General features: G+C 37.8%; 1 long non-coding RNA gene and 1 pseudogene across 1 annotated transcript in view; both read right to left on the reverse strand.

Moving 5' to 3' along the window:
• Nucleotides 1–238: 238 nt before the first annotated feature.
• Nucleotides 239–15,145, reverse strand: part of LOC115070769 — a 23,947-nt gene continuing 9,040 nt past the window's right edge. The window contains exons 2-3 of the long non-coding RNA XR_003849900.1: nt 12,323–12,484; nt 239–459 (exon numbers count right to left, since the gene is read on the reverse strand). This is a non-coding gene — a long non-coding RNA (uncharacterized LOC115070769). The remainder of the gene's footprint in view (nt 460–12,322; nt 12,485–15,145) is intronic.
• Nucleotides 6,177–6,373, reverse strand: LOC115070768 (annotated as a pseudogene).

A 15,145-nucleotide genomic window follows, 5' to 3' on the forward strand; every position in this document is an offset into this window, starting at 1 on the left:
CTCAGCTCCTACAGTGTGGCTCAGAGCCTGCCATATCAGACCACTCCCGTGCCACACCCCCAGTCATCACTAACATTTGCTCACGCCTCAGGGGCCAGTGATTTTGTCCCAGGTCCACAAGCGTCAGGCCATTCTGTCCTTGAGTAAGCCCAGCTGCTGGACTCATAGCTCCTGTCCCAAGATGGCTTCCAGCAGCCCCTCAGTAGTCTGTCCCCCGTGGCAGGCCCCACTCCTTGGAGGAACCAGCCACCTGTGTTATCACACATAGAAGGTAGCATACAGCTGCACTTCAACAAGGAAGCACACCATCTCATGCTATATTGGGAAAAGCAGTTACATTGGAATTACCCCCACAGAAGCTCCAATCTCAGGTGGACCAGCCTCAGCTGCATGTCTTATCAACCATCACAGAGTCCATGTACCTGTTCCTTCCAAATTCATGCTTGGTACTGGTGGTCCCTGTTGGTACAAATAGTATTATGTGACTTTTCTTGGAGAGGTGCGTACTAATATCTATTCACCCCAGATAGAACACTAGCAACAGACCAAATAAACAATTTCACCCATCTAGTTTGATGAACCAATGACTTTACTGGGATTACTTTACAGAGATATTGGTGAGAAGCTGTTTATAGGCGCATGGGTGCATAGCACAATAACACGAGTCACAGCTTATGAAAGCTGCACCCCTGCACAACTAACCGTTACAGTAACAGTCTTCTCACCCCAGCAACCATTCACTACTTCTGTAACCCTGGAGAAGGTCCCTGTGAATAGTGTAACATTCCAGAGCTTCCTGAGCCTAGTAAATTTCATTAACTTCCTAAAGCCTCCCTCTTCCCCTCAGGAGGGAAGGTTTCAATTTGGAGAAAGTAGCCACACAGTAAGAATATATCAAACTATTTTTTTAACCATGAAGCTTAATTCTCCAGAGGGGGAAAAATCACCAGAATAAAAAAATGTTTATTTGGACAAAAATAATTCATGGTATAGTAAAAAAAAATGACTTTGTCCATATAGCGAACAATAATTTCTCTTGAATTTCTTTAAAGAGGGTGACTAACAACTACACTGTATGAGTCCTTATAAACTAAGATAAAATCTACTCTGAAAGATTATATCCGTGATTAAAATCATGTGAAAACTGAATCAAATGACCTAATAAAGTTGTGGTCAATGATTTCAGGGATATAATGAGCAATTTCAAGTCAAAGTAATAAAATAATATAAAGAGAGTGAATTTTACAAGTACATGGATTTTTGTCATTTATTCTTAAGCACTTAAAGGAATTAATGGATATTTTAAAGAAATGTGTAGCAAGATGAAAAAAAGAAGGTTTTATGTTTCTGGCCAGTGTATACTTAAGACGACAAAGTTAGTGAATGGATCCAGAAACAGTAGTGAAATTTAAATATTTCAGTTTTCTCTCTTGTGTGAATATAAAGGTATTTATCAGGACACTTAATTTCTTTAAACTCCTTAAAAGAGAACACTATACTCAAGTGTGCAAAATCAAATGGTTATTTAGATTTGTGAAATAATACACAGGACTTAGATGAGATAGTATGACTTTCTGTAACTGCTAATTTTTTACTTTAAATTTTTTATTTTTTGAGACTTTCATACACAAGATCTGTAGTTACACTGTTTCCACCTCTCCCTCTTGAATCCCTCCAATTCTTGCTCTGTTCTCCCACCCCAACTCCCTTCTAAATTCATGACCTCTTTTTATATAACTGCCTATTTAGTGTTGCTGATGTGTTCATGTGTCTCCCAACTGGCTAGTTCCTCCAAGGGGCAGGGCCTGCTGTGGAGCATGGACTACCAAGGGTTTGCTGGGAGCCATCTGGGGATGGAAGCCTCCAGCCACTGGTAGCATGTGGCATGGGGAACGTGCAGTCGCACAGCAGCTCAAGGACAGAATGGCCTGACACTTATGGACCTGGGGTGAGATCGCTGGCCCCTGAGGAGTGAGCAAATGCTAGCAGTGACTATGGGCATGGCACGGTCTGATATGGCGGGCTCTGAGCCTCTGCTCAGGGCTAGGCACTGGGTACTCATTCCTTTGCAAGTAAATAAATGCACATAAAGATATGTTATATGGTTTGCTTGATAGCACAAGAGACCAAAAGGGAACTTGAGTGACAACATGTATTTAAGGATGACTACTTGGGATTGGATAACCTATCAGCCCTGGAGAAAACTGAGCCTCTATTTCTTAGTAGCCATTGATTGCCTGTAACTCTTCATCTAAGGGTAGAGTCTTGTGAAATTTTCCGCATCCATGTCAGCATGTCAACTGGTGTCATTGTGTGGGTCTTGATTAGGCAACCTATTGTTGAGGTTTCCTGGGTGCAGCTTCCCTGTCATGTCTAGAAGATACTATCTAACAGTCCTTTGGCTCTTATACTTTTTCTGGTCTTCTGTGATATTCTTTGAGCCTTGGAGGTAGGGGGTACATGGTAGCTGTACTAATTCAAGCTGGGCACACTAAGGTCACTTATTCTTGTGTTTTGACCAGTTGTGGATCTCTGTAATAGCCTCTCTTTGCAGCATAAAGAAACTTCTTTGATTAATGTTGAGAACTGTAATTGCCTATGATTATAAGGTATTTAGAATACAGTTGAGACTTTGAATCTAGCATCGTCCTGATATCCAAGTCAGACAAGACATTGCAAGAAGTTAGAATTGTGGTTCATTATTTATGATGTGGATAGATTTAAAAACACTCAACAAAATGTTAAGAAACCATAGTCAACAGTGCATTAAAATGATCATTTACCAAAATCAAGCAATTTTTATATCCCTGGGATGCAGCCACCTCCTGCCATCATGCCTCCCCTCCACGACAGACTATAATTCCCCTGAAACACTAAGCTCAAATAAATTCTTCCTCTGATAAGTTGCTTTCGTCAGAGCAGCAATAAGCATGGATGAACAGATATCTTTGTAATAAGATATAGGGTTTTTTGGAGCATATGCCTCAAAGAGATATGGCTGGATCATGTGGTAGATCTAGTTCTAGCTTTTTAGAGGAATCTCCACACTGATTTCCATAGTGGCTGCACCAATTTCCACTCCTACTAGCAGTGAATAATAATTCCCCTTTCCATACATTCTTAACAGCAAAGTAAAGACTTTTCCCCACTCTATAGGTTGCTTCTTCACTTGAATGATTGTCCTTTGCTGAACAGAAACTTTTTAATTTCATGAAGTTCCATTTGTCTATTGTTGAACAGGAATGGAGAGAGTGGACAGCCTTGTCTCATTCCTGATTGTGGAGGAAATACTTTTGAGTTTTTCTCTGTTTAACATGTTGCTGACTGTGGACTTACTGCATATTGCCTTTATTATGTTGAGATATGTCTCCAGCATCCCTAAATTCTCCATGACTTTATTGTAAAGGTATGTTGGGTTTTGTCAAAGACCTTTTCTTCATCTAATGAGATGATCATTTGGTTTCTGTCCTTGAGTCTGTTTATGGGGTGAGTTGTATTTTTTGATTTACTTATGTTGAACCATCATTCCTGCATCTCTGAGTTGAAACCAACATGTGGACAATCTTTTTGATGTTCTTGTGCACTCAGTTTCCAAGTATTTTATTGAGAATTTTGCACCTATGTTCATCAGAGAGGTTGGCCTATATATTTTCATTTTTTGTTATATCTTTGGTTTTAATATCAGGGTAATACTAGTTCCATAAAGAAGTTGGAAGTATTCCTTCATTTTCTATTTTGCAGAATAATTTGAGGAGTATTCATATTAGTTCTTCTTTGATGGTCTGATAGAATTCTGGATTGTATTCACCTGGTTCTGGTTTTTTTTTTAATAGTGCAAAGATTTTTAGATTACTACTTGTATTGAATTGGTTGTTATGGGTTTATTGAAATTGATTACTTCATTATGGTTTAATTTTGGTAGGTCATATGTATCTAGATATTCCAGTTTAGTGGTATATAGGTTTTTAAGGTACTTTCTTATGATTCTCTGAATTTCCTCAGTGTCTGCTGCAATGTTTCCCTTTCATCTCTGACTTTATTAATTTGGGTCCTCTCTTTGGTTAATTTGGTTAGAGGTTTGTTGATCTTGTTAATCTTTTTAAAGAACTAACTTCATTTCATTGATTTCTTTGTATTTGTTTTTTCATTTCTATGTTATTAATTACATTCATGATTTTGATTATCTATTCTCATCTACTCTTTTAGGGTGTTGCTTCTTGTTTTATAAGCTTTTCAGGTGCATCATTAAGTTATTACTATGAGACATATTTAATTTTCTGTTGTAGGCACTTTGTGCTCTGCACTTTCCTCTTATGATATTGTGTCACATAGATTTTGATATTTTGTGTTTTCATTAAAAATATTTTATTATTTTTACTTTTTGTGTATGAGTAAGTGCACTCACATTCTGCAATGCCAGTGGAGGTCAGAAGAGGGTATTATATTCCCCTGGAATCGGAGTTACAGACAGTTGTTAGCTGTCATGTAGGTGCTGGGAATTGAATCTGAGTCCTCTGCAAGAGAAGCCAGTACTCTTAACCATGAAGCTGTCTTTCCAGCCCCTTGTGCTTTCATTTTTTTATCCAATTCTAGGAAAAAATTTCTCTCTTGATTTCTCCCTTGACCCGATTTTCATTCTAGTGTGTTGTTTAGTTTCCATGTGTTTGTGTATTTTTTTCCATTTCTATTTTTGTTGATATGCAGCTTTATTCCTTTGTGGTTATATGGGATACAGAATGGTATTTCAGTTTTTTAAAATTTGTTGAGAATTGCTTTGTGTCCCAATATGTGAATGATTTTGGAGAAATTCCATGGACTTCTGAAAAGAAAGTCTATTTCTTGTTTGAGTGGAATGTTCTATTTGGTTCATTTACCACCAGGGTTTCACAGTTTAATTTTTTTCTGGATGACCTGTCTGTTGGTGTGTCTATCTATCAGTGTGTTGTAGAAAATCTATGATTTAAGAACTAAGAATTTTTCTTTTATGAAATTGGTTGTCCCTGTGTTTGATGCACATATGTTTAGGTCTGTAATATCTTCTTGGTGGATTTTCCCTTTAATACATATGACTACTTTAAGTTTGAAAAGTGTTTTTTCAGATGTTTGAGTATTAGCTCCATTTGCTTGGAGTACTCTTTTTCACTTTTACCCTAAGGTGGTGTCTATCATTGATGGTGAGATGTATTTCTTTGAACAACTGGATCTTGTTTTCTAATCCAATCATTTAGTCTATTTATTTTTTAAATTAGGGCATCAAGACCAATAATATTGAGCAGTATTATTGACCCAGAGCTCATTAATACCTATCATATTTTTGTGGTAGTGTTGCTTTCTATGGACTCAATTAATTGTTCTGAAATTGTTTATTTATTTCTTATGCTCTCTTGGGTGTGTTTAATCTTACCCTCAGCTGGAAGTACTTGTTATCTTCTATAGAGCTGACTTAGTGAACATAAACGTCTTAAGTGTGTTTTTATCATGGAAAGTTTTCTTTTCTCTATCATGAATAATAGATTTGATGGCTATAGTAGCCTGGGTTCATATCTGTGGCCTTTAAGAATTTGTAAAACTCAGTCCATGTCTTTCTGGCTTTGAGCGTCTGCATTCAAAAGTCAGGTGTTAGTCTGATTAGCCTGCCTTTATAGGTAATTTTTTTCTTTCTCTTGCAGCTTTCAACATCTTTCTTTGCTCTGTACATTTAGTTTTTTGATTACTGCATCATTTTAGGAGCTTATTTTCTGGTCCTCTCTATTTGGTGTTCTGTATGCCTCTTGGACCTTGGTAGGCATCTCCTTTCTGATATTTGGGAATTTTTGTTTTATATTTTTTTATTTTTAACATTTGATAAATATTTATTTGATATTACAATCTGAATGATCATCTAAATCCTGACCACCAACCCTTAGGGAAACAAAGACTTTGCCCCTTATTCCTCAGGTTTCCTAAGGAGGCAGGTCAGAGAGGGTCTGAGGATGCCTTCTGTATTACAGAGGACCTATTCAGGGGACACAGAAAGCAGTACCCATGGGTAGTAGTGTATCTCACAGATACACTTATTGATGCCACATAGTAAATTGTTCTTAGACAAGTGTACAGTGACACTCCATGTTTCCAACAGAGTTGCTTATATTTTCAGGCCGATTGAAGATTCATCTGGAGTATACTCAGGGAGTAAGTTAATGATGACCATGATCATGACTAGGAGCAGGTGTGTCACCTTTCAAAGCTTAGTTTTTTTTTTTTTTTTATTAGCACTCCTGATTTTATAAACAATGAAGGGCATCAACCCCACTCCTACCTAAATTTCTTGGTAAACCTGGGTATAATAGGGTTTCATGGGGGCCCAGACATTCTTCATAAAGCTTTGAAGCATCTCTACCAAACCAAGGACTCAGGCCACACTGGATCCCAACAACTGACTGATATTTGGGACGTTTTCTTCTATGATTTTGGTGAAAATATTTCTATGCCTTTGACCTGGGCTTCGTCTCCTTTTATACCTATGGGTTCATAGATTTTTGTATTTTATAGTATATCCCCAATTTCCTATTTTTTTTAAAGATTTAACACTTTCTTTGACTGAACGATTCAATTCTTCTATCTTGTCTTCAAGGCTTGCTATTTTCTCTTCCATGGGATTCATTCTATTGGTGACATTTTTATATTGGGTCTTTAATTTCACTGAGTTTATCATTCTAAGTTTTATTTGTTTGGCTTTTCTTCAGAAATTATATTTTTTTATTAAATTCATTTTTTCATATCTTGGATTGTTTTGTTTCATTCAGCTTTTTGTATTGTCAAGGTCTTTATTCTGTATTTTATGCATGCCTTCTTTGAGTTTGTTGAACATATTTATAATTGGTATTTTGAAATCATTATCTTGTGCTTCACCCAATAGCTCTTCTAAGGGAACATTGTGCTGGGTGTACTGTCTTTTTGAGGAGATACATTTTTTGGTTATTTATCTAGTTTATGTTTTGGTGATTGAAACTAAGCATCTGGATTTAGGTCCTTGGTGGTGTTTCATGGTATGAATATCTGGTCTTCCCTTTGTAGAGAAGGTGTTTGAATCCTTGTTTGCTATTTCCTCACTGTGTCAGGATATGGACCAGTGAATGGAGCTTAGTGTTCAGTCTTCTGGTAATTCTTTGTTGAGGTGTGGATGGGGTGTCAGATGTGTTCCCTCCACAGCTGGGATATATGAACTTCTGAGCCCAGGGGCAAACCTTCTGAGGAGTTAGTAAAATCTGTGCAAGTCTGACAGGGTTCTATATGTGGTCCTTTGTTTGGGGGTAAGGAGTGTTCCTGGGGGCCAAGGAGAAGATGACGCACAGATTGCATGTGGAAGTAGGTGGGGTTGAAGTGAGATTGGAGGTCTATAACTGGGTTGGAGATCTCAGTACCTTTTGTAGTCTCCGGGCCATGTGGTAGGTGCAGTGGCTAGTTGGAGGAACAGGCTCTGGGTATTGGTATCTGGCAGGGAGAAGGTTTCTGGGAATGCCTACCTTTAACATAAGGAGCCACCCATGTGTTCTGATGATGGCTTGGAGCAGGCCTCAGGATTTTGGGGTGATAACTGGGGACCCACAGATCTGGGTCTCGGAGTCAAGTGGAACAAGTGAAAAGTACCTGGCTAGGGACAGGCAAATAGCAGCAGGTGATGCTATCTTTGTATATTCTCATACACAACCTAATGAAGTAGCCTAAACATGATTCAAATTTTGTGGACAAAGATGAGTGGACATAAACATGAGCAACTAGCCCAAGCTGATACAGCTGTTCTGCAGTGCTCCTGAGATGGGAAGGAGTCTGTGCTTAAATTATTAAATCTTACTGCTTCTTAATCATACCTGTACTCTGAATCAACGCATATATAATATGGCTTACCACTTATTGTAAAATATTTGTTGAGTTATATGAGTTTGTAGAATTATGTGAAACAACCAGGTCAATAGGCAATTTAAAAGTACTGAGTTCTGGTCTGTAGAGATGGTTCAGCGATTAAGAGCACTGGCTGCTCTCGTAGAAGACCCAGGTTCGATTCCCAGCACCACCATCTAACAACCATCTAACACCCAGCTGACAACCATCTGTAACCCCAGTTCCAGTGAATCAAAAGCCCTCTTCTGATCTCTGCAGGCATTGCATGACACTGGTACACTTATACTCATGCAGGCAATATACTCACACACATAAAATAAAATAAAAAGAATAAATAAAGTACTGAGTTCCTTTCACCTCACAAAAGTTAAGAGTGACTTACAATGATTTTTTCTTTTGGGTAAAAGGCAGGAGTGAGGACATTTCTTCACATGATTTTTTTCTGTCTTCAGGCACTTACTTGCATTACTGATTGGCAAATACTACATGCAATACTTTTTAATAGTTACATGATTGTATTTAAGAACACATATCCTTTACCTTCAGGTGCTTCAAAGATCAAATATGAGATATGCAAGCTCATTCCTCTGAAAAGGGTAGAGAAGACAAAGACTAGAGTTGTTTGTTTTAACTTCAGTTAATTTGACCATAAACTTGTTACAACGTGCCAGAATCAAGATGTAGGAAATTGCAGGGAAGCAACCAAGCTTCTTTTTGTGTTTATGACTCATGTATTCAGATACTTACTGTTGGAACTTGTTCACTCCATAAACAGCAGGGGGCATGCTTTCTTTTCTTACCTTTTTCCTCTGAAGCTATTCTTGACTTCTATCAACTCTCTAGTGTTGATGCTCTTTGTCTCTTGCCCATATGTGATACCCAGTTTTTGAAATCATCCATAAAGGGTGAAATATTGCCCTGTGTTTATATCTTTGAAATGTTTGAGAAATTCTTAGGTAAAAGTTACATTAAAAATTCCAATAGAAAATACTCAGTGTCCTGATTAACTTAGAAAGCTTGAAGATATATAAGATGTATGTATGAAGCATTAAAACATGGTGAGGATTTTGCATATTTTTTAGTCAGATAAGTAGAATATGGTATTTCAAAATCTAGGAAGATCAATTTGAATGACTTTTCCAGCTGGCTTTACATGTAATTCAACATGGTTTGCTCATATGCATTCATCTCATGATCCTTAGCATTACATACTATTATTTTCTCAACTCCATAGAGGGTACTCTAACTTTAAGCTAATCAGTGACAGAAACAGGATTTTCCTTGTGTTATTTGTACCACGTGGCCTCTCAGGATGCAACTGACACATGTATAATTTGAGCAAATTATCTTAAGAGCACAAGTCATCTTTCTCCCAGAGGGGTGATAACAGATAATTATTATTCTTAATTCATATCTAAAAGATAAACATTAAGTTCACTCTGTTCTTGTTTATGGTTTTGAAATAGCAGTAGGTAATTTTATTCTTACAGAGAAAAATTATAACTCTAAAATTATTTCCCATTTCAGAATATTTTCCTTGCTTGCAAGAAATAGATACTTCCATGGTTTTAAATTTTAGACAAACTCCATGCTTTATTTATGAACCTAGAATTAAATTAAAAGTAACTTAAAAGCAGCACACTTATTCACTTAAAATAATTGTTTGAAGACTGCAGTTCACTTTTGAAACAGTACCACAAAGCCTTCTAAAATCATTGATGACTGGAACTCTATCTGTGCTGTGAAGTGTCTTCTATTTGTGCCAATAGCTTACTGCTCTCAAGATAGCCCTTTCCTGGCTGCAGTTAAATATGACCACCTCCTGTTTTTCTTTCCAAGTGCCTCCCATGGAAATTCTTGAAAAATAAAGCAATGTTTCAACCCACACTTTAATGAGTGGACTGGAATCCCCATCCTTTAGCTATCTCAGAAGTGACTCATAGGATTGTCTAGCCCATGCTTTCCTAACATTTTCCATTCACTCTAGTTATTTCTTCATCTTCTTTTACTGCTCAAGTGTATTTCATGTTTGCCAGATGAAAAACTAGAAATAAATGAGACCTATAGTTTCAAATTTGAATGTGCTATTTGAGCTTTTTACTGTAGCCCTGGTGATCTAGTGTCTGGCAGAAGTACCATGGAAAAGGGACAGAATGCAACCATAAACTACTCACTTAGCAACTGGGATGCCAAACTGCAATCTGACCTGCCCATACCATTTAGTGCTCTATTTTCTATTTGGTCATTTGTTTGGTACCATTTGTTTCTGAGGTGGAACCCCTAGGCCAACCAAGGAACAGAGGTACTTAATTTCAAAGTAAAATTAAATGCTGCCCTGCCAGATAATGTAATGTCAGAAATCTAAGATAAGTGGGAAATTATGATAGGGATACAAAACGTGTTCATTGGGCTAACTAAAGGAGAGGTGCAATATGCTAATTTATTTGTGAGTGTTCCTGCCTCAGATGATTACTTGTTTGCTCATGTAAAGGTTTTCTACTTGTAATTCACATGAGAAAAATATGCAAAATAGTAAAGAAAACTGAGAAGTTATGTTCTAAACATTCTATTTTATCAAAGGCATTGCCTCAGGAATACATATCTTTAAAATCTTCTCCCTATTACTTTAGCATTCCACTTTGTCTTAACTCAGAAACTATGACTCTGACACCATTCCTGACCAGAAGCAGACTTGCTTGTGGGAAGATATGGAGTAGATGACTCAGGATCTTGCTAGTTCTGTTGTGGTAGTTGTGGTATGTGACCTTCTGGAAATCAGTTATTTCATTTTGACTTCATTTTTTTCTCTCTAATAAATAAAGATAGTATTCAGTACCTTGCCTATTTTTTTTTGAGCAGCAAATGGAAGTATATAGACAAGAAATTTCCCTATAGTGCCATGAGTCAGAACTCAAGGGGTCTTTTCACACTGTCATAGCTTTTTAATGGAGGTCCAGGCTCTGGAATTATAAGCTGTGTGTGGGGTTTTATGGATGTTATTAGGTAAAATAGAGGTGTCCCCCTTTCAGTCCTTGGGAATGTGTTATGTCACTGTGGAAGCAGGATCAGTGTTTATCACTGTGGTCTCTCCCAGAAGGCAGATGCTCACAGTTAGGGTCAGCAACTGGCAGGGGATACACTCTTCCTTAAATAAAGCACCTTGGAAAGTTCCTGTTATCCAAGAATAACCTAATTTTGGTCATTCCTTGGGTTTTTAAGAAATGACTATCTTTGGTTGCTATATTGAAGGAAAGAGTGGGCATTGACTAGGGATATTCAAATATTAAACAAAAAGCTTGAATGTTTTCCTATAATTGATTACTTACTATACTTTGAAGAAACTATGAAAATTAAATTATATTAAAGAAGAAATTTGGGCTAGAAAAAACTGTAGTAGCATGGGAGATCTGATTAATTAGAATCCTTTTATAGTACTGGAAGAATTCTGATATCTTTATATGAAGTAGGTAATTTCTTGCTACTTTTTAGACTTGTGCTGAGCATTCTTTATATTTTTAAGATATTCTGTTAATAGATTCAGTATTTCAGTTTAGCATATAAATTTGAATTATATGGTAAAAGAGTTTTGTTCTTAATGTTGAAAATCAAGGGTGCCATGTAGTATTGAATTATGTGATCAAATGTCAATGGTTTAGCATCTAAAAGTTTTATTTTTTAATGACGGTTTTTAAGATTTATTTTCTTTTAATTATGTGTATGTGTTTCTGTGGGTGCACATGAGTTTAAGTGCCTGAAGAGGCATCAGATCTCTCTGGAGCTGGAGTTACAGGCAGTTATGAAATGCCCAACTTGGGTGTTGGGAGTCAAACTCCGGTTCTGCAAGAGCAATTCATTCTCTTTAACTATTGCGCCATCTCTCCATCCTGGTTTCCTTGGTGTGTGTGTGTGTGTGTGTGTGTGTGTGTGTGTGTGTATGTTGCATGCACCTGAGCATGAGGGTGTGCACAGTGTGTGCACATGCAGAGGGGAGATCAGAAAGTCAAGTGTCTTCCTCTATTGTTCTCTGTCTTGTTGCCTTGAGACAGGGTCTCTCACTGAACAGGAAGTTCACCATTTTGGCTAGGTTAGCTGACAAGTGAGCTCTTTGCTGGTTTCCTTGGTGTGTGTGTGTGTGTGTGTGTGTGTGTGTGTGTGTGTGTATGTTGCATGCACCTGAGCATGAGGGTGTGCACAGTGTGTGCACATGCAGAGGCCAGATCAGAAAGTCAAGTGTCTTCCTCTATTGTTCTCTGTCTTGTTGCCTTGAGACAGGGTCTCTCACTGAACAGGAAGTTCACCATTTTGGCTAGGTTAGCTGACAAGTGAGCTCTTTGGATTCATCTTTCTCCACCCCCTAATGCTGGGGTTATAGGCATACTTAGACAGACCTGGCTTTTTATATTGGAGCTAAATGCTTCCAGAGCAAAGCAAGAAATCTTACCCATTAAGCCATCTTATCAGCCCCTGAAAGGTTTACATCTTGCTCACTGTTCATTTCAAATCAGCATCAGAGTGTTGTTCACTGATGTTACTCAAGTACCAAAGATGTTAAGCGTGTCCAGCCATATTCTTAAACATGTTTAGTCATTTGCCAGAGAAGACTCTGTGGATTAAAAAAATTAAAAAAAATTATTTATTATTTTTATTTTATGTGTATGAGTATATTGCTTGCATGTATGTGAGTACACCTGTGCTGTGCAATGCCGTGGAGGTCAGAAGAGGGCTTCAGATTCCCCTGGAACTGGAGTTAAGGATGGTTCATAGCCACCATGTGTGCTGGGAATCGAACCCGGGTCCTCTGCAAGAGCAGTCAGTGCTCTTAACTGCTTAACCATCTCTCTCTGTGGATTTTTTTTTGGCTTAGAAGTAAAATGCTTCACTTTGCCTCACAATCTTTTAGGGAGTTTGAGTCACATTTCTACCTAATCAAAGGAACAGCAGAAAGTGAAATTTATTACATACCTGCAATAGAAGGAAGTAGAACCAGAAGTACTTGGTAAAGAGATCTAATAACTATGAATAAAGACAGAGTTCACAGTTGTTATGTGGAGATCATTATGCTAAGTGAAATAAGCCAGTCCCACAAAAATAAGTATCCCATGTTTTCTCTCATATGTAGAAGCTAGATAAAATAGAAACATGAAATGAAAAGTGTGAATAGCTAGGGATGTAGAATGGGAAAAGCAAAAGGGGAAAGGAGATAATAAAAAGTAATAGAAGGGGAGAATATGAAGAAAGGAAATGTATATTCATGGCAATGTCATAGTGAAACCTTTGTATAACAAGTTAAAAAATTTAAATAACAAAAATATTGCTAAAATTTTTCTTGAGAGCCATGCGTTGTCTTTCATGAAGTGATTTCTACAAGTGTTTCATGTAAATCACATGATGAAACCATGGAGTTAAGTTGCTGGATCTATTCTAAAACAGAAAGTAGATGAAACAGTTAAAAGAATTTGTCCAATGGAACAGATGTAGTGTATGTTAGATTCATAGCTCTCTGCTCACAGTGGTAGCAAGTATAATAATACTTTACCTATGAAAATCCATAACTGGGGGCTGGAAAGATGGCTCAAAGTTAAGAGCACTCGTTGCTTTTGCAGAGGACCAAGTTTTGGTTCCCAGCACCTACATTGCAGCTAACAACTGTCCTTAACTCCAGTTCCAGGGTCCTCTGCGGGCATTACACAAACTGATACTTTTGAAGAATACTAACCAATTATATTGTAGAACAATCCAGTTATATTTTTGTAATATTTACCTCATGTTCAGAGTGGGGCTTAGGAGGTTCTTTGGAGGAAGACCACAAAGATGAAATTACCCTCATATTTTGCTCTTTTTACCCTAAATCTCTCTCTCCTTTGTTTTCTTTTGTGATCCATTCATTTTCTGTCTCCCCCCCACTCTTTCTTTATTAAGTGCATTCGTTGACAACTTTATTCATGTTCATAATGTGTTCTGGGTACTGTCTTCCTCCACTTTCTTATCTCCTTCACACCCCTATCAAGTTCCCCTCCCCCAACCTGATTCATGACTTTTGGTTGTTTGTGACTTATGTAATTTAATCAGGGCCATCTGTGTGACTATTAGATTTGGTCTACCTATTGGAGCCTGATGGGATCATCAGTGATTACACAACTGTAGACAGAGACTCTCCCTTTCCTCTGAATCTATCCATAGGAAATAGTTCAGCATTGACAGGCAGGGCCCCTTGAATCATGCCTCCATCCTTGTCTGGCTGTTGATGGGCCCATTTTTGTGCATTCAATGCAGTTGTTGAAAGTTTATGATTGCAGTGGCTGTGTGTTGTACAGATGCTGTTTCTCAGCCCTTCTCCCCATCTTCCAGCTCTTACAGCCTTTCTACCTCTTCTTCAATAAGATTCCCTGAGTTTGGTAGGGGATGACAAAAATGTCTTGGTTAGGGCTAAGCACCCAACTGTTGCTTCCTCTCAGTACCTTGCACAGCCATAAAACTCTCACTTCATACCAGCTCACTGGAAAGAGAGGCTTCACTGGTTAAGGCTGAGTGGCAATTGTCTATGGGTATTGGAATATATATTTAGACACCATCAATTTAACTAAATAACAGAATTAAACGCCCCCACCCCCAGATCCTATGTCTTCTCTTGCCATGGGCATTTTGAGTAGGTTTACAGTACTAGGTATGGGTTTCCTCCTGCAGAGTGGGCATCAAATCCAATCAGAGAGCAGTTGGTTACTCCCATAACTGTTCTGCTACTACTGTACAAGTGAGCACATCTTGCATGGCAAGTTGGTGTCATAGTTTGTAAATTTACAGCTGGGTGAGACCACTGATGCATTTTCTCCCCAAACAGCTTGCATAGAACCTTCCACTACTATGAGAACTAGCCAGTGAAGAGAAGGTTTCCAGCTCAGTTCCAGCTTGTTTTTTTTTTTTTTTTTTTTTTTTTTTTTGAGACAGGGTTTCCCTATAGCCACACAAATCTCCTGCAACCAAGGCAATAGTGTCTTATCTACTTTTCATAGACAAGATGATAAGATCCTTTCTCTTTCCTCCTCTTATTTCAATACGTTTCTCCTCTTCTTTATTCTCTTCCTTTTGTCTACTTTCCTTTTTTCAAACACGTTGATAGTATTTACTTGTTCATTAGTGTACTTCCTTACATGAAGACTCTATAGCTCTTTATTTCCTCATATTTAACTAACTTACATAATGGCTTTTTACACTTGAGGTGAATTTATACATTTGTGAAGCTGCGTAAGCAACCCTCTTACTTATG

The sequence above is a fragment of the Nannospalax galili genome, unplaced genomic scaffold, assembly GCF_000622305.1.
Source record: "Nannospalax galili isolate Female #2095 unplaced genomic scaffold, S.galili_v1.0 scaffold115, whole genome shotgun sequence".
Lineage (NCBI taxonomy): Eukaryota > Metazoa > Chordata > Mammalia > Rodentia > Spalacidae > Nannospalax > Nannospalax galili.